Raw genomic sequence first — 20533 nt, forward strand, 5'->3', positions numbered from 1 at the left:
AAAAAGAAAAAAGAGTGATAATGTAAACAAATTAGGAGAGCAAGGAATAGTTTACCTGTGATCTATGGGGAAGGGAAGAATTTATGACCAAACAAGAGATAGAAAACATTATGAAATACAAAATGAATAATTATGATTATATTAAATTAAGAAGTTTTTGCATAAACAAAGCCAATGCAAGCAAGATTAGAATGAAAGAAGAAAGTTAGGAAATAATTTTTATAGCCAGTGTCTCTGATAAAGGTCTCATTTCTAAAATATTTAGAGAACTGAGTCAAATCTACAAGAATACAAGTCATTTCCTAATTGATAGTCAAAGATATGAACAGGAAGTTTTCAGATGAAGAAATTAAAGTTATACATAGTCATCTGAAAAAATGTTCTAAATCCCTGTTGATTAAAGAAATACAAATTAAAACAACTCTGAGGTATCACCTCATACCTATCCAATTGAGAAAAGGAAAATGATAAATATTGGAGAAGATGTGGGAAAACTGGGACAGCAATGCACTGTTGGTAGAGTTGTGAACTGATCCAACCATTCTGGAGAACAATTTGGAACTGTGTCCAAAGGGTTGAAATACTGTGCATACCCTTTGATCCAACAATATTACTACTAGGAATATACCCCGAAGATATCATAAATAAGGGAGAAGGAACCACATGTACAAAAATGTTTATAGCAGCTCTTTTTGTGGTGTCAAAGAGTTGGAAATTGAGGGGATGCCCATGAATTGGGAAGTGTCTGAACAAGTTGTGGTATATGAATGTAATGGAATACTATTATGTTATAAGAAATGATGAGCAGGCAGATTTCAGAAAAACATGGAAAGACTTACATGAACTGATGCTTGGTGAAATGAGCAGAACCAGGAGAGCATCATACACAGTAATAGCAACATTGTGCAATGATCAACTATGATAGATTTAGCTCTTTTCTGCAATACAAAGATCCAAGACAATTGCAAAAGACTCATGATGGAACATGCTATCCATATCCAGAGAAAAAACTATGGAGTCTGAATGCAGATAGAAGCATACTATTTTCACTTTTTTTTGTTTTTGTTTTCTTTCTTGTGGTTTTTCCCTTTTGTTCTGATTCTCTTTCACAACATGACTAATGTGGAAATATGTTTAACATAACTGTATATATACATATAAAACCTGTATCAGACTGCTTGTTGTCTTAGGGAGGATGGGGAGGGAGGGAGAAAAATTTGAAAATCAAAATCTTATAAAAATTAATGTTGAGAACTATCTTTACATGTAATTGGGAAAAATAAATGCTATTAAGGAGAAAAAATAAAAACAAAAAATTCTGGTTTACTATGTCTGTTGGATAAATGAAAATAATTTTCACTGTTCTACACATCACATTGTTAGTGCACAATTTATCTAGAGAAAGATGAAACTATTTACCTAATTACTTAGTAGACATATTTAGACTGGCAAAGAAGTTAATTTGCCTTCTCTATCATCATAATTTATAAAGAGAGCCCCACTCATACCAACACTTTTGAATCTCTTCTTCTAATAAAAATATATGTGTGTATATATGTATATTATATATAGTATATGTATATATGTGTGTATATGTATGAATGGATATATATTATATATAATATGTATACACATATTATGTATATATATATATATATATATGCCAGAGGAAACTAGAATTATCAAATTTATTTCTGCAACATAAAATTCTATTGCACATGCCTAGGAAAAACCTAACATACATTTCACTGCTCACATATGAACAATCCAATCAGAAATTCCTAAAGATTTTTTTGGCCTGAGTGACAAAAATAATTGTTTCCTTTTCTTGTGAAGAGGACAAATGTTTACAATAACTACAAAGTGTTCTCCTGTGAGAATGATTCATATCCTACATAACCAGGGCCTTTCTTCATACAGTTCCAGAGGATATGAATCAGGCTGATTATTCTTACTGTCACTGTCTATTCTTGCAATGAGAATGAACCACAAGTTCTACTTGGAAGAAAGTTTTCAAAAGTACCAGATTGTTTTAAGACTTAGAAAATTACCCTATAATATTACCACTTGTCTGAACTTTGGGGATTAGCTTAACTTGTACAAGTTGAAACCAGATGGAAATTTGAAAGTCAGTAAGTTCAGAAAATATTACAAAATTAATTTGATAGAAAGTACCAAGAGAGCTTATTCCTAACAGGGGTTTAACAATGTGGCCAGTAATTTATCACTAGAGTCAAAAACTTCCCCTAAATTATTATGCCCACTTGCTTTATAAAATCTACTCAGCTTTGCTGCCCTCAGAAGGAAAGAGAAAGTTCCTAGTAGAGATAAACAAAATTTATTTTTTCATAATTAAGAGGTTATGGGATCACATCTTAGTAGTGAGAAGGAAGTCACTTGTTGGGGGAGAAAACTAATTCTAATGAGAAAGTGTGATACCATGAATTTAGATGACTTGTTTTTATAAATGTAAGGTACCTTACAAAAGTATAAGATTAATGTGATATACCCCTAGTCTTTTTGCAAATCATAGCATTATGTTTTTTTTAATTATTTTGGCTTTAGTTACAGAAATGAATCCTAGAATTTAAACACTTTATCTTAAAGCTTGACTTCTTATCAAGAGTTCCATGTTCCAATGAAATCATAAGTTTGGTTCACAACAGTTGTTTTTTTGTTCTTTTTTGAAGTTATACTTTTACACTTTGTATTCAATCAATTTGCAGGTTAACAATCAGTTATTAAGCACTTATTATGTGCCAGGTACTGTGCTAAGTGCTGGGGAAGCAATGCAAGGCAAAAAGAGTCTCTGGCCTTGAGGAGGGGGTGTTAAATAAATAATTATGCGTGTATATATACATATTTATGTGCATGTGTATATATATATACATATATATGTGTGCATATATATACTTTTATACATATATATGCATGTGCATATATATCAGAGTAGGTGGAATATTAGTTTGGGAGGGGGAGGAACTAACATCTGGGGAAATTAGGAAAAGACTTCTGTGGAAGGTAGAATCTGAGCTACATTTTGAAGGAAGCCAGGGAAATTAAGGTAACTGAATAATTTTAGTCCATTTGATTTTTTTCTGGTCTTTATTCACGGCCACAGATATTTATTTGAAAATATCCATGTGCTCTATGAGAACACTCTCTCCACTAATGAAAACCTTTCTGCAACAGTATAGGGTTTCATGGGCTGCTGTATTCATTCTCTTTATGATAAATTTCTCTGAACTTATCAATTCTAGACTTCAGATACCAGATTGTTCATACTAGTCTATACTTTAAAAAGCCTTTTCAAAGTTTGGCAGTATCTTTGAGGGACTACTTTTCCCTGTCAGAGCCTTCAAGACCACACTTCAAAAAAGTATTTAAGTATGACATTATAAGTATGACATATATACATACATATATATATATATATTATATACATATATATATATATATATGCCTCTACTTAGGATGCACTTAGCTTGGAAGAACATGAGGATGTAGGTACCAGAAACAGTCTTGCTCCAGAAGGAAGGCTACGGGGAAATGCTCCTTAACACATATTGTCAAAGAGCTCCACACCCAACAAAGTCAATAACATTAACAATAACAACAATAATAAACATTTTATAGAGCTTCAAGTTTTACAAAGCACTTTACCCATGTTGTCTCATCTGATATAATAGTATAGTTACTACATGAAATAATTGGTGCATCTATGAATGCAAGAAGTTGTAAGGTCATTGACTTAGAGTTCTAATCCAGCCTCCTCATTTTGCAGATAAGGGAATGGAGACTTTCCCATGGTTGCACAGGTAGCCAGTGGCAGAACCAGGGTTTGAATCCATGTCTTCCAACTCCAAATCTAGTGTCCTTTCCACTCTTTCAAGTCAAGTGAGAGTTCTATAATATTCACCATTGTAGCTAAAACACAGAAAGAAACCCTGGCAACGTAGCTATAATGTAGCCTATGCTGAGAACATCAAAACCTATCAGGTTATATATTTTATATCAAAAAAGTGAGAAAATGGCAATGATAGCAGAATTAACCCAGAAAACACTTAGATGTTTTACCTCCAATTTTCCAACTGTATCCCTTTGAGAAAGAACGACCAAAATCAGCCTATGTGATGATATTGAAGTCACTGCTCCTTTTTCCTTCCAGATAGGGTCGATTGCTTAATCTGCTACTCCACTGTAGAACACACCCTGACTGCCCTAAATAGCATCATCTGACACTGATCTGTTCTTTTCTGAGGAATTCACCAGCCTGAAATCCCTGCAGTCTGATTACATATTGGATTGCAATCCTGTTCACTTAGTCTGGCTGTGCTTTCATCAGTAAACAGGATGTTGCACCCAGGAGCATGGTTTATGGTTTATATCTATTTAAACTGTCATAAACACATATTTTTTATAGCTGATACTGAAGCTAGGGCTCAGTGTCCTCCATGGCCCCCACACAAAGCAATAATAAAATGAACTTCAAGCAATTCTCTAAGACTTATCTTATCTACATGGCTACTGAATGATATTAAAATACATTACCAACATTTCATTCACCCCTGTAAAGCTGTCCAGTTGTTTATAGTATCTAAATGTGCATTTTCTCTCTTTTGATAGCTTCCCTAAAACTCTTTGGAATTTTTTTAATTTTTGGAGCTTATTCTGAAGATAGTGTTCACTGATTAAATGTGATAGCTAGTGCTCAGAATTCCCTTAAAGCTCTTGCAATCGCATTCATCCATTCAACAAATATCTATTGGGAATTAAATGAGTACAAGGAACTGGACTTGACCTCTGCCTGCCAGAATCTGCTCTTTTCTCTTACTTCCTGAACTTGACCTCCTTGCATTATGACATCTGCCAGATTCTTTCTGTTTGGGTAAATTCTCACCCCAAGTTGCCCCTAATCTGCCCTGAGCTGCTGTTGTCCAGGGTCTTATGTAGCAACATTTACGTCATTGTTAGGTAAATGAAATCAGGATTTTGAGGATATTTGGCATAGTCAGTCAGTCAATGAACATTTATTAAGCACCTGCTATATGCCAGACACTCTTCTATGATTTCATTGTGAGAGGAATCTCCTAGATGAGGAGACGCTCTTTCCAAATATAAGTTGGTACCTTCTTTACAACTTAACAGTCTTAGAGATTTGCCTCATTGAGAGAGTAAGGGGATTGCCCTGAGTCACACAGTTAGTATGTTTCAGAGCTAAAACTTGAAGACAGATCTGCCTGGCTTGAAGGCCAGTGCTCTATTTACCATACTATGCTGCCTCTCTAATCATAATAATAATCATGATAATAGCTAACATTTATAAAATGCTTACTATGTGCTAGTCATTGTGCTAAATGCATTGTTATTATTATCCTATTTAATCTTCAAAACAACCCTGGGAGGTGAGTGCTGTTACTATCCCCAGTTTACAGATGAGGAATAAAGCAAACAGCAGTTAAGTGATTTGCCCAGGGTCCCACAGCTATTAACTATCAGAGGTCAAATTTGAAATCAGATCTTCCTGACTCCATATGTGGCACTCCATGCACTGTAACACCTACCTGAGTATATGCATAAATATGGAGTGTATATACTATTTAATATAATAGTGTATCAAAGTCATCCTTGTTTTCTGTCTTCTTGTAGTAGTTTAAACAGTTAAGGAATTTTTACAAATAACATACAAATTAGTTGTGATTTTGTTTTTCCAGAGGGCAGTTAGGTGGCACAGTGGGTAGAGTACTGGACCTGGAGCCAGGAAATCCTGAATTCAAACCTGGTTCTACAGTGGAGCAGCAGATTAGCTGGTCACATAGCTGTGGGACCCCGAGCAAGTCACTTAACTTCTGTTTGCCTCATTCCACATCTATAAAATGAGCTAGAGAAGGAAATGGCAAGCTACTCCATTATCTTTACCAAAAAAATCTCCAAAGGGGGTCAAGAAGAGTCGGACACAACTGAAAACTAAATAATGACAATTTATTTTTCCCAGAGTATATAGCTATTGTACGATGCAACTCAATTTATCTCCTTTTCTGAAAAAGATGATATTAATATGTGGGTTGAGATTTTACATAGATGCCCCAGGTAACTTGCCTATTTCTTTGATGCATGATTCAGTAGAAAAAAGCTTTAGACTTGGGGTTGGGAGGCTAGGGTTTTTGAATCTTGACTCCATGAGTTTCAGCAAGTCCCTTCACTATTATTCACCTCATATGGTTGTTGTAAAAAAAAATAAATGAGACAATATTTTTGAAAAGTATCACAAACCTTAAAGCCTTCTATAAATATAAGTCATTATTAAATGGCATAGAACAAAACTGCTGGGAAGGTTTTAATGAACAAATTTCAAATTTTCTATCTCAAAGAATCTATCTTTCCAAGACAGGCATCAGTCATACCAGAGCCAGGACACAGTGTAGGCATGAGAGGCCTGGAGGATGACATATGGTGGTGGTGGTGATGGTGGTGGAGGGGGCCAACAATGAAAGAAACTCTTTAATAACATTCACTGACTAGTTACAATTATAGTATTAAGAGATGGGAGAAAACTTAGAGATCAGCTGGTATAACTCCATTTTACAAGCGAGGAAACAGAGAAAAGATTTCTGTAGAGCATTTGGTAAAATTTATTGTGATATCTTTTGGGGCTAGTTAGAGAAACATATTGTATGATGGTGTGGTTAGGTGTATTGAGAACTGATTCTATCTTAATAGAACAATGTTAAATTGAATGGAAATTTCTCCTGGAAGGTCCAAGGCATCTCTCCTTGACCCTATGTGGTGCTACTTTTTAATCAATAATTTGAAAGAAGCCACAAAAGACATTCCAGTCAAATATGAAAATATAGAGTGAGGCTAAATCCACAAGAAAATAAGGCAAAAACAATACACCACCACATAAAACCTCATGCAATAACACCGGAGAATTTAAATACTTTGGGCTACCTCTTAGCTTAATCCTCCCCCAAACCTACAATGTATATCAGGCATGAGTAGCACAATCTATCTTGCAGACTCTATTAATAAAGTCACAGGTCCAGAACATATTCCAATTGTTTTAAATACAAAGTTTTCATTTCCCTAATAATGCTGTAAACGTTGTCACACGAGAACATAGACAGAAACAGATCAGGGCAGACCAGGAGAAGGTAGAGTTAACAATTTATTTAAGCTGTAATGAAAAGGGGTCAAGGTCTAGGAAGTAATAGTAAGAAACATATCTTGGTAGGCAAGGGTCAAGTCTAATACCTTGTAAATAATATATATTTGTTGAAGGAATGCATGTGATTTCAATTAATTTAAGGCAGAAGCCTTGAAATTTTTTGTGCCCTTTGCAGACAGCCTACAAGCCAGGGATAGGCAACATAAGCAATCCTTCAGACTTATGCTTTAGCAGATGGGCACCTATTACGTTTGAAGTTTTGTTGTTGTTGTTAATACAAAAAGTGTTGCTATGAATACTTTTATGTCTATGATACCTTTCTTTTGGTCTTTGACCTCCTTTGAATATATGTCTACCTGTACTCTAGGTTAAAGGGTATGGACATTTTAGACAACTTTCCATTACCTCCTTTTTTCCCCTGGTACATATATAATTTAATATTTAATATTTTGGAGGGAAAATATCACTAGCATTGAAATCTTTATATTACCCATATTGATACCACATGGGACACCAGTCAGAACTGCCAAAACCAGTAAGGTTAAGTATGGTCTTTAATCTTCTGTGACCTATTAATTAGTCCAATAATAACCATGTCAAAAAAGTAGAGGTTGGCAGGACTTCATTTTAGTGAACTCATGCTGGCTCCTGGTGATCACCATTTATTTCCCTTTCTAAATACTTCCAAACTCCCTAGAATACAATTTTCCTGAGTATTGACATCTAGGTCATTAGTCTGTAGCTTTTAGAATTCACAAAATTGGGGACTACTAGGCCATGGTGTTATGGGCACCTCCCTTTAAAAAAACATACCTTTTTAAAGGTATAATTCCAAATTGCTCTCCATAATGGTTAGATTAAATCACAGCTTCATCAGCAGTACATTTGCATGCCTGTCTTCCTACAGCTTCTTCAAAATCAATTATTTCTTTCTTCTGCTATCTTTTCCAATTTGTTGGATATTCTATGAAAAATAGAGGTTATTACAAATAGTAAAATAGACAATTTTGATTTCATGAAGTTGAAAAGCTTCTGCATGAACAAAATTAATGCAACTAGAATAATAAGAGGAGCAATAGATTTGGAAAATATATTTTATTTGTATTTCTTTTATTATCGGTGGTTCAGAGTAATCTTCCGCATGACTGATAATGGGTTGTGATTCTTCTGACAACTATTTGCTTGTATCCTTTGACTACTTACCTAGTGGAGAATGGCTCTTGATCTTAAATATTTCTGTTAGTTACTTACCTTGATATCTTGGATATCAGACCCCTTTTCAAAAATATTTTATACAAATATATTTTCCAAATCTATTGCTTCTCTTATTATTCTAGTTGTGTTAATTTTGTTCATGCAGAAGCTTTTCAACTTCATGAAATTAAAATTATCTATTTTACCATTTGTAATAACCTCTATTCCTTGTCTAGCTAAGAATTCACTCCCTGGCCATATAAGTGAAAGGGACCTGATCTGGTTTCCCTCTAATTTTTTATATAATCTTTGATATTCACATGTTCATTTTGAGTTTATTGTGATATATATATATATATATATATATATATATATGTAGTTTTGTTGATGTAGACCAGGGATGAGATTCCTTTGTCAGTGAAGTAAAACCAATGGACCCCATCTCAGAAGAATGGTTTCAGGCAATTAAAAGAAATACTAAATTTCAGTTTAAAGGTTAGTGAAAATAAAGATGCATTTTTTCCCCTTTCCAAGTTCATGGACCCAGATTTAGAACCATTCCCCTCTCTTAAATCCCAGGCAGGAAATTTCAAGATTTCTAGATGCATAACTTCTTCTCTGTAACTCTTGGCAGTTAGATGGCACAGTAAAGTATGCCAGACTAGAGTCAGGAAAACCCGAGTTCAAATCTTGCCTCAAACTCCAGCTGTGTAACTCTAGGCAAGTCACCCAACTTCTCTTGCCTTCAGGTAAGATGGGGTGCCTAGACCCAATTTTTTCAGGATTGCTTCTCAGTTTTCCCAGCAATTCTTGTCAAATAATGAATATTTTTCTACCTAACTTATATTTTTGACATTTATGGAACACTGGATTATTTCATTCACTTATTTCTGATGTTTTCTTGTCTATTCTATTCCACTCATTCCTTTTCTATCTTTTGACTAGTACCACCAGGCACAGTGGCACACACCTAAAATTAAATCCACAAAGGAGCCTGAGCCGGCAGATTTCTTAAGCCCTGGTGTTCTGTGCACCAGTGGGCTAAGCTGATGCAGCATCTGCCTTAATTCAGCATTAATGCAGTAAGTCCCTGGGAGATGGAAGAAGAGGTTGTCTAAGGAGCAGCAAAGCAACCCACACTGGAAACAGCAGGTCAGAGCTTCCTCGTTGATACAAACAGAGCTGGGGCTTGTAAATAACAGCCCCTGCACTAATAGGCTGGGCTAAGTAGGGGTAGTCATTAAGACAGACAGAAGTAACAAATAATCTTGATGGTTTATTGTTCAATTGTGTCCAACTCTTTATGACCCTTTTTGGCATTTTCTTGGCAAAAACACTGGAATGATTTGTCATTTCCTTCTCCAGCTCATTTTACTGAAAAGGAACTGAGGCAGACAGGGTTAATTGAATTTTCCAGGGACATACAGCTAGTAAGCATCTGAGGTTGGCTTTGAATCCGGGTCTTCCCTACTCACTTTGCTCTACTCACTGTGCCACCTAACTGCCCCATTTTAATCATTACTGCTTTGTAATACAGTTTATGATCTGAGTTCCCAATGCCCTATTCATTGTTTCTCTTACTAGTCTAGATCTTTTGTCCCTCCGAATTAATTTTATTATTAATTTGCCTAGTTTTGGAAAGTGTCCTCTTGGTAGGTTAATTAGTACAACATTAAATCTTTAATTCAATCTTAACATTATTTCAAGTTTTATTATATTGGAAAGACATTTAAATGTTTTTTAAGGTGATAAAGTATAATTATAATGATTAAACTTAACCCTTCAGTTAAGAAACTGCACTTCCCTCCCTCCCTTCATTACAAAGGTCTAAGAGCAAGGATATATCACATACTGTCAGACATAGTCTGTGCATTGTCTGGTTTTCTTGTCTTGCCTTTTTTTTTCCTCTTTCATTTTTAATCTTTGTTACAAGGAAAAGCTTTGATGGGGAAGGAAGAGGAAGGGATGTGTTTGGAAATGAATGGAATATAAAAATAAAAGACATCAATTTTTAAAAGAGGAATAATACCCACAGTGGCTAAAACAAGGAAGGTATTATTCTGCTATCTTCTGCTCAGGTCAGACCACATCTGGAGTACTGTGTTCATTTCTGAGTGCACATTTTAGGGAAAACCTACCTAGACAAAGTGGAGTATGACCAGGATGGTGAGAGGACTGTAGAATTCATGATGCAATTATTAGTTGAAGGATTTGAGGATGCTTAACTTGGAGGAGAGGAGAATTAAGATGTATATACTATCATTCTTTAAGCATTTGGAGGGCTAACACATACAATATGAATTGGCTCCATGGGACAAAACCAAAATATGTGGGAAAAGAGAATTTCAGATTAAGGCATGATGTGAGGAAAAAATTCTGAAAAATTAGAGCTAGTGTAATGATTTAAGAGCTAATGGGTTCACTCTTCTTGAAAGTCTTTAAAAGAAGACTGGATGACCATTTACTGAGGATTCTGTCAAAGGCATTCTTCATTCAATATGATTTAGACTAGATAGATGCTGAGGTCCCTTTCAGTTCTTATATTCCGTGATTCTCTGAGTCCCAGGGAGGTTAATAAAGAAGTTTAAAGTTAAAAGGCCCTCTGTCACAAAACCAATGAGTCAAAGTCAGGTATTCAAACATGGTTCCTTGACTCCAAATTCAGTGCCCTTTCCACCATGACTCTATTACTACAGAGAAGCGAACATATTTTTAAGCTATAGAATTTCTACTGTCCACGGAATCTTGGGGATTTTTAAATTTTGATATAAATCAGAAAAAGAGTGATGTTTTAAAATATTGGAATGTAAAAGATCTTACCTATGGTGCCTGGCTAGTTGTGACAAATTATACTCTACCATTATATAGTGAAAATCAAGGTTAACAGCATATATTACTCTAGCTGCTGGGATCCATGGTATGGCCTACCAAAGCAGTGATGGTCAGGTAATTCAGGAATGATAGAGGAAACTAGATACCAGGAGCCAAAGACATCAATTGTAATCAGGCACTGAAGAATGTTAGTGCCAAAGTGATAACTGGGAATGGATGTTAAGGATGCCAAAGCTGAAAAAGGAACCAGGGATGAATGTTGAGAGCATCAAAGCTAGAGCAAAAGGTTAAGAGGGAAGCCCAGCAGGTGAACCAGAGGAAACAAATTATGCTGAAATAATAATAGTGACATCCGGCATTTAAATAGTTCTTTAAGACATGCAAAGTGCTTTACATTTGTCATCTCATTTATTTCTTACAAAACCCTAGAAAATAGATGTTATCATTATCTCTATTTTACAGATGAGGAAACTGAGACCTAGACAAATTAAGTTATTTGCCCAGGGTCACACAGCTAGTATCTGAGGCAGGATTCAAACTCAAGTCTTCTGACTGCAAGGCTGGCATATAGATGTGTCATATGGATGCCAAGCACAGGAACAGGCTACGCATCCAGGCAGCTTGAAAGTATGGACAAGGAAGAGATGACAGGTTGTTGTTCAACAGTAGGACCCTGGCTGTTGTTCAGTCATTTTAGTCATGTCTGACTCTTTGTGACCCTATTTGGTGTTTTCTTGGCAGAGATACCAGAACGTTTGCCATTTTCTTCTCCAGCTCATTTTACAGATGAGGAAACTGAGGCAAACAGGATTAAGTAAGTTGCCCAGGGTTTCACAACTAGTAAGTGAATGAGGCTGGATCTGAACTTAGGTCTTCCTGACTCTAGGCCCAGCACTCTATCCACTGTGCCACCTCACTGGCCAAGACCATCGCAAAACTTTCTTTAAATGGTAAGTTAATAGGTCCTACTTGTACTCCTTCTTACCTATTAAAAGGACTGGATTGCTAGGATTCAGAAACTAAACTTGTAAATATAGATGCCGAGAGGTACACGCACACACACACACACACACACACACACACACACACACCTCTACTATGTAATCTTATGCATTTTGTTTCCTCAAATGAACCTTGTGATTTTATTGGCATAGGGAACTTCCAATGTGGAAATTCTCTCTGCCAATGCAGATCACCGTTTACTCTATAAATTACAATCTTACACTGAAAAGTTAAAAGATTTGCCCAAGAGTCACACATGAAATTATATGTTCGAGGCAAGTCTTTTTTTTCTTATAGAAACCAATTTCTTTGAAAACAGATGACAAAACTAAAAGCAAAAAGACTTTCTCAAAGAGGATTGATAACAGATTCATCTCTCCCTAGAGAGAGAATGAGAGGGTGAGGCAAAGAGGTAGATAAGGGGAATGTAGAATTCTTGGCATTCTGTTCCACAGTATCATAGGCTCAGCAATTGCTAGGAGTGGCTTACACTCAGCCAGGATCACATTGTCCCAACATCAGAGCTGAAATAGTCTACTGTCCTTATTCTTTGTAGCTGCATGAATCTACAAACTATAACAGGGTTAGGTGGCACCCTGTTATGGCAATGCTGAAGCTTCTCTAATACAAAAACAGTAGCCCATGTCTTCCCACACAATGCTTTGGCAGGCGTTATATTTGATGCCAAGGCAAGTCTTAAACCCTGGTCTTCCTGACCCCAAGGGCAGCACTCCATCTATACAACACTGCCTCTCAGCCTTTCATGAAGTATGTACTTCAGCATTGTGTGTTGAATCAAATTGTCGGTTATTCCTACAATTATATATTGATTATGTCCCAGCTGGTTGACATTTTCCATTGCTAACCTCATCTGCATTTTTTTCTGTATGATCAACTGTACATTATGTCCATGCCACTTTAACCGTTACCTTGCATTTTGAGTGTTCTGTTTATCTCTGTAGTTATACTTTCATAATAATAATAATAACTAATATTTATATAGCACTTACTATGTGCCGGGCACTATGCTAAGTACTTTATAATTATTATCTCATTTCATCCTCACAATGACTCTTTGGAGGTAGGTGCTATTATCATTCTCATTTTTAAAATGAGGATTGAGAAATTCACTGTACAAAATGACATTGGAAAATTGGATTCAGGCTATTGGTTACAAAAACTGTAATGATTTTACATACATGCACTGACATTAAGACACAGCCAGTCATAATCAAAAAGAAAACTTTATTTTTTTATTTTTGAAATTATGGAGTTTGGGACAGATGTGAGATAAAGTTTATACCCTAAGAACAAACCATAAGCAACAATTTCTAAGGTTAAAGACATAAGGAGAAGTAATCAGTTGGGACTTTTTGAGTTCCTATCATCTGAGGGGAATAGTTACCTTGTTAGTGGTTTTCATATGGACACTAAGAAGAAGATGAAACATAAAACCAAGTAAGTAAACAAGTAACATCTAATATGATCTCATGCATGCTGGGTGATGGACTTGGCTTAACACTGTGAAGGCATCTCTGGGTGTCCTAAAGAGACTGAAGAAACTTTATTAAGTGCAAAAGAAAGTCTTCTAGCTGACAAGCACAGGAAATGTATTGGACTTATTTGAGGTCCCTCTGTGAGTAAGATAACTCAATACAGATGACACTATGATTTATCTCATTCCCAGTATGTGGTGTTAGACTATTTGGGTAGATTTATTCACTAAAAGTATTTCATTCAAAGGTAAACGTGTTGTGATATATCGTCTCTTTCACCATGTCTAAAATAAGAAGTAAAATAATATGTCTCTTCCTAAAGGAGTAAAGAACTGATTTATTAAAGACTCTATCAGAAACCATACCTTATGTTCATTTGTCTAAACACTTGCATCTATTTTTGAGTTACTTTAAAAAAAAATTGATACAACATGTAAAAAAGACATACAAATAACACATGATTTATTATAGCCCAATTTTCTAGAGAAGAAAAAAAAAATCTTAGCCATTCCTCTCATCCCCTTTTCACCTCATTCATAAGTAAGTAATGCTGCCTTGGTAACTTTACCAGGATAAACTTGCTGTTCCTTAGAACCTGAAGGAATTGTAAAATGTATTTAGTACAATGGGACTCTGTCTTTGTGAACTTGATGCTTTATGAGCTAATCATGAAAGGTCATAAGGAATGAACTCATCAATCTCTTCATTTTGACAATGAGATTAGCTAAATTTAGCTATTCTTTTGTCTTTCCTACTGGATCACAGATTTAGATCTAGAAGGGACCAAAGATGTCATCTAGTACAACACTTTCCTTTTGCTGATGAGAAAAACTGAGACTCAGAAAGGGTAGTCACACTGGAAGGAAATAACCGAGCCATGATTTGAACATAGGTCTTCTAATTCCAAATTTAGTGTCTTTTTCCTCATTATACCATGCTGCTAGATTATCATCCTATAGACAAAACTTTAGTGTGCATACTTTCTTCACCAATTAATCATCGTACATTTGACTGACTACTACTGCAAGACAGGGTACAGACCACAGAGGATACAAAGGCAAAAGTTAAATCGCTGCCTTCAAAGAGCTTATAGTCTACACAGGGTTGACAACATATGATTAAACAATTAAATAAATAGCACTTACTAAATACCTACTATATGCTGTGCATTGTGCTAATCATTGGGCCTATAAAGAAAGGCTTAAAACATTCCTTGTTCTCAAAGAACTCACAGTCCAATACCTGTGTGCAAACACCTGTGTGCAAACAAGATCTATACGTGATAAATCAACAGTGAACCTGTCAAGCTTCTTGCAGAAGAGGGGACTTAAAGGGCAGCCAGGTGGCACAATGGATAGAGAAGCAGCCCTGGAGTCAGGTGGACCTGAGTTCAAATCCGGCCTCAGACACTTGACACTTGCTAGCTGTGTGACCCTGGACAAGTCACTTAACTCCAATTGCTTCACTAAAATAAAGAAGAAGAAGATGGGGCTTTACCTGAGACTTGAAGGAAGCTGGAGAATCTAGGAGGTAAAGATGAGGAGGGAGAGAATTCCAAGAATGGGAAACATTTGGCAAAAACATAGTATTTAATTAATTTTAGGTTCTCATTTTTAAAACGAGGATTGAGAAATTCACTGTACAAAATGACGTTGGAAAATTGGATTCAGGCTATTGGTTACAAAAACTGTAATGATTTTACATACATGCACGGACATTAAGGCACAGCCAGTCATAACCAAAAAGAAAAGTTTATTTTTTTATTTTTGAAATTATGGAGTTTGGAACAGATGTGAGATAAAGTTTATACCCTAATCATCATCATATCATCTGCAAAAAAGTGATAGTTTTGTTTCTTTTTTATCTATAGATATCATCTTTTTCTTGTCTTATTGCTATAGTCAGCATTTCTGATATTATGTTAAATAAAAACAGTAACAGTGGACATCCTTGTCTCAGCCCTGAATATATTGGAAAGGTGTCTAGTTTACCTATTATAAATAATAGTAGCTCTTAATTTTAGATACATACTACTTATCATTTTAAGGACCAATCCATTTATTCCCTTGTTTTCTAGTGCAGTTTTTTAAAACAGAAATGGATGTTGTATTTTATCAAAAGCTTTTTTATGTATCCATTGACATAATTGTATAATTTTTGTTGGTTTTATTATTAATATGGTTAATCAAGTTTATAGCTTTTCTAATACTAAACCATCCTGAATTCCCACCTGCTCATAGCATATAAGCTTTATTATATGTTGCTTAAGTCTCTTTGCTAATATTTCATTTAAAGTTTTTGCAACTGTGTTCATTAGGGATCTTGGTTTACAGTTTTCTTCTTCAAAGCAAGTGTTATAGCTGGACTGAGCATATTTATGTGTATTCATGAAGGTATATATATTCATGCATGTATATATGCATGCATGTATATATGCATGTATCATTCTGCACCTGAATCTGTCAGTTTTCTGTCATGGATAACATGTTTTATCATTAGCCCTCTGGAATCAGGATTGGCTTGCATGTATATCTACATGTATGTGTATTTCTATATGTATGTATGCATAGGGGTATATATACATATTTATATATATATATATGGGGAAAGACAAAGAGGGAGAGAAGGAAGGAGGAAGAGAGAGAGGGAGAGATGGACAGAGGGAGGAAGGTAGGGGAAAAGGATAGGAAGAGAGAGGGAGAGGTAAACGGAGAGGAAGAGGAAGTCAGTTCTGACATGCATTTCTTGCAAAACCGCACAATAAAAAGCCCAGAACTCAAGGGGCAAATGGGGTTAGGGGCACAATGCTCAAAACCTTTGTCAGTGACACATTGAAAAACGATAAGAATTTAATAAAAATGGTAGCACTGTTTTATACATGTTAAATAGTTAAGAAATTCAAAAGTACTATAATTTATAGTGGTTGTTTTGGCAGCCTCAGGCTGCTGCTTAGCCTGCATCTAAGCTCCCAGTCATGGTGATGTGAAAGGGAAGTGTCTTAGAGAGACTTGGGTATGCAGAAACATTCTGTAAGTGATTCTGGTCAGTGAACTGGGTAGTGAAGAGAAAAGAAGGAACGAAGCATATAGTAAATGCTTATTATGTGACAGACAATGTGCTAAGTGCTTTACAAACATCTCATGTGACACAACCCCTGGAGTTATAATGACACCTAACTCCAGGGGTTGTTGTATTAGGGAGCAATTTTAGCGTAACACAAATTTCAAGTTTACTTATGCATGAGATTTCATTGGTGAGAAAGGGAAAAGTGCTCCCAGGTGACCTAAACACAAAATATTCACATTTACATCTAAACATCTACTAGCTATCTCAGTTCACCACTTGTGTTGTAATGCATGGTTAGATAAAACCACTTAACAATAACTTAAAAGCTGCAAACCTTCCCGCACCCATTTCCCCAAGCAAAATTCAGATACTGGCCAAGGTAAAGTGTCATATTTATCATATGTCTTTTGGTGCAGTAGGAATTGGGGGATGAAGAGAACTGGCCAATTGTTCCACCTTCCACCATGGCCAGGGCCCCTGACCTAGAGAAGTAGGTCCATTGATGCTCTGCTTTCATGCCTGCAGCTACTAGACTTTGCTAGCCTGGAAGCAGAAAGTGGGCTTCTCAGCATCTGTGCATGAGGAGATGGCATTAGACATACTCTATGCATGTTCCAGATTAAATTTTTTTAAAAGGTTTATAGGTGTGTTTTATTTAAAAATTGTAAACCTTTGCACTTCAGGGGAGCTCTCTTGGAACAAAGTAAAATATTTAAGTAAAACTAATAATACAGTGACCTCATCTGGAAGCGTATATCTACCTCCCACCCTACCCCATTAAAAAAAAAAAAGAAAATTAAAAAAAATTACTTCTGTCACCTATCCACAATGAGTCTCTTTGAGCGGAACAGTTATTCAAAAAAGTTCAATTGGCTTTGTCTTCACTCTTGCCTCAATGCTCTTAGGGAGCTCAAAAACTAGTGAAGAAAGTAAAGTCTTTCGCAAACTTATGAGTCTGAAAGGGCCAGAAGGTTCTTTCACATCCCATCACTTCAGAAGTCAAATTTGTAACCAGTGTAGCATCAGTGCCCTGAAATACAAGGAGTGACCTTCTGAAAGGACCTTTGGGACCACAGCCAGTGATTGCTGAGGCACAGGCTAATCCAGCAATTGGTCCAGATGCCACATCCAGGCATGAACTATGTAGGACCAATGTTATGTAGAGCTAAGCTAAGTTTTGAGCCTACTTTCTCGGAGACCAAAGTGAGGAAAGTATTCCAGAGATATTAAAAGGAGGAAATGTTTATATGTTTCTTTGGCTGTATCACTGAAGTAAATATGGATGTACATATATTATGAATAACATATATTTGTATATACATATACATGTGTGTGAATGTGCATGTATATATGTGCATGTGTGTATAATGTTTTCTGTATAAACTTTGAATATGATAATCCCAAAATAAGAGGGAAAAAAGAAATAACATTGCCATAGATCCATCCCTCGAATCTGCTCTTGACTTCTTAATCTTTTCATGTAAGATATCAAATCTTCAAACAATAATATTCACATCACTTGAATTAACTGATTTTTTTATCAAAGAGTTAAAAGAAAGGCTGTAAAAATTTGTCATTTGAAAAGCTCTTAACAAAACCAATATAATAGTAGTTTTTGTTAGAATTGAACTTTTGACCTTATACAACTAACACAAACAGACTTTTTGGAAATGAAATCCTGGCTTTCTTTCTTTCTGTGCTAAAATGTCATTACAAAGTAAAACAGTATCATTGTAGCTTGATTTTTCATCTTTCTTTACTCTTCTCCATTCAAGGTAAGACTTTGAATGTATGAATAAAAGAGAAGAGAATTTTCAGGGTTAATGAAATTTTTTAAAACTTTCAGAAAAATAAATTTTGAGCATGAATATGAAAGTGAGTACCTTTACATGATGATATTGAAAGAATTCTCTTACAACCATAAAGATGGAGGAAATAAGTTAGTTTCTCAGAGGCCTCCATATCCACTGTCATTGCAAAAGCATTTTTTCTCTCACTGTTAAAAGTCTAATTAGTTTTTTTTCCTTCTATGGCTTTATTCAAGACTAAAGGGATAGTAAAGTGTTCTAAACAGCTTCTAATCAAGAATATTGAGATCTCCTGAGAAACCAATGTTGCTGAATAGTAGTACTTATCAGTAAAAGTTTTCAAATGACTTCATAATTTTCTTATTGCAGTCTTCTTTGTGGTATATCATAGTTTGCACACAATAGACCTTCAATAAATACTAGTTGTTTGTCTGCTCTGGACCTTGAAGTAAAAAGTATTTTTTAAGCTGCAAGGGAAGTGATTCAAGGAAGAGATTCAAATTGACATGACCAGATGGTAGAATAGACATAAAAGCACCTATTATAATGCCATGCTCTGTGCTAATTGCTTGGGATATAAAGAAGAAAAAGTAGGACACTCACTGTCCTCAAGAAACTTACAGTCTAATGGGAGAAGACAACACAGAAAAGGAAGTTGGAATGGGGGGAGAGAGTTTCCCGATATTAGAAGCTGGTGTGAAATGAAGAACTGATTGGTCTGGGTACCTTCTTTAAATGGAGGCTTTGGGAGGAGTTCTTTACTCTGCTTGTTAGCCCTCCAATCAGAAGAACAGAGGGTAGTGATGATGGTACTGGGAAGAAATAAATACTAAAGCTGAAACAATCTCACAGGATGATGGTGGGACATGATCATGGTGGAGTTCAGTCCAAAGAGTGCAGGCTCCATGTCATAAGTATATTTCTTCCCAGAGCCTGACATTGTGTATTACACATAGTACATTTTTAAAACATTGTAGGGTTATGTCTATAATTCATTATAGTTGATTACAATTTTGTCAACTTGATTAATGTTGATAGGGATTCTGGTTGATTTAGGCTCCAATTTTTATTTTTAAAAATATGAATATTCTAGATTTATTAACTATTTACATTTGCTTAAATCAACCAAATATTTTTCAAATATATGAGCCATCTTCTGTGTGTGTATATATATAACATATATATATATATCTTATTTCTAAATGTTCACAGTATTTAAGTGATCTATAATATTTTGCATCAAATAGCAAATAATCCTAAACTGTTACAACATTCCAAATTCACATCCTAAGTGTTATACTTACACATTCATGAAGTTGCCAAGTTGTACCTTATAATAGTAGTAATAGCTAGCCATGTAACACATTGAAGGGCAAAGAACTTTATACATGTTATTTCATTTGACCCTCACAACATCCCCGTGAGGTAGACAATACTATTATTCTTTACCTTGTAAATGAAGAAACTGAGGCTGAGAAGTTAAGCAACTTGACTTAAGTCAGGATTCAAACTCAGGTTTTTCTGACCCAAAGTCCAGTCCTCTGGTCAATGTGCTACCATGAGTTGTTTATATCTGGGTCCTTAGCAGCACTGAAAGATGGGTCATGGAGGGCATACCATACTTCTTCCCATCCCTATAAAGGAATATGTGTTTGGGCAAGGAAAACAGGCAAACCATCATTCTACTGCCACTTACTGTTCCCCTTTTCAGTCAGGGTGTTCTACCCAGCCCTAGGCTAATTCTCTAATCATCAAATAGCTGCTTTATATGCCATTTCTTGCCTCTCCACTCCCACCCCCAACCTCTTAGAATATGGAATTATTGATGAACTTTCACTTGGCTCAGCATGAAAACTGCAGTACCCTCCCCTATTGCATCACTGCTTTGACCACTCCCCTTTTCCTCAATAAATATCTTCCCTCAGGCCCTAGGATTGTCATTAATCACCAGCAGCTGTCAAGCCCGT

The 20533-nt window shown here is 35.6% G+C and overlaps 1 long non-coding RNA gene across 1 annotated transcript in view; it reads right to left on the minus strand.

The window, feature by feature from the left end:
* The window catches only part of LOC114024541, a 232065-nt gene extending 227740 nt beyond the window's left edge, over positions 1-4325 (minus strand). The window contains exon 1 of the long non-coding RNA XR_003566914.1: positions 4078-4325. This is a non-coding gene — a long non-coding RNA (uncharacterized LOC114024541). The remainder of the gene's footprint in view (positions 1-4077) is intronic.
* Positions 4326-20533: the final 16208 nt, after the last annotated feature.

Source organism: Vombatus ursinus, unplaced genomic scaffold (assembly GCF_900497805.2).
Source record: "Vombatus ursinus unplaced genomic scaffold, bare-nosed wombat genome assembly UNPS02014821.1, whole genome shotgun sequence".
In the NCBI taxonomy this organism is placed as follows: Eukaryota; Metazoa; Chordata; class Mammalia; order Diprotodontia; family Vombatidae; genus Vombatus; species Vombatus ursinus.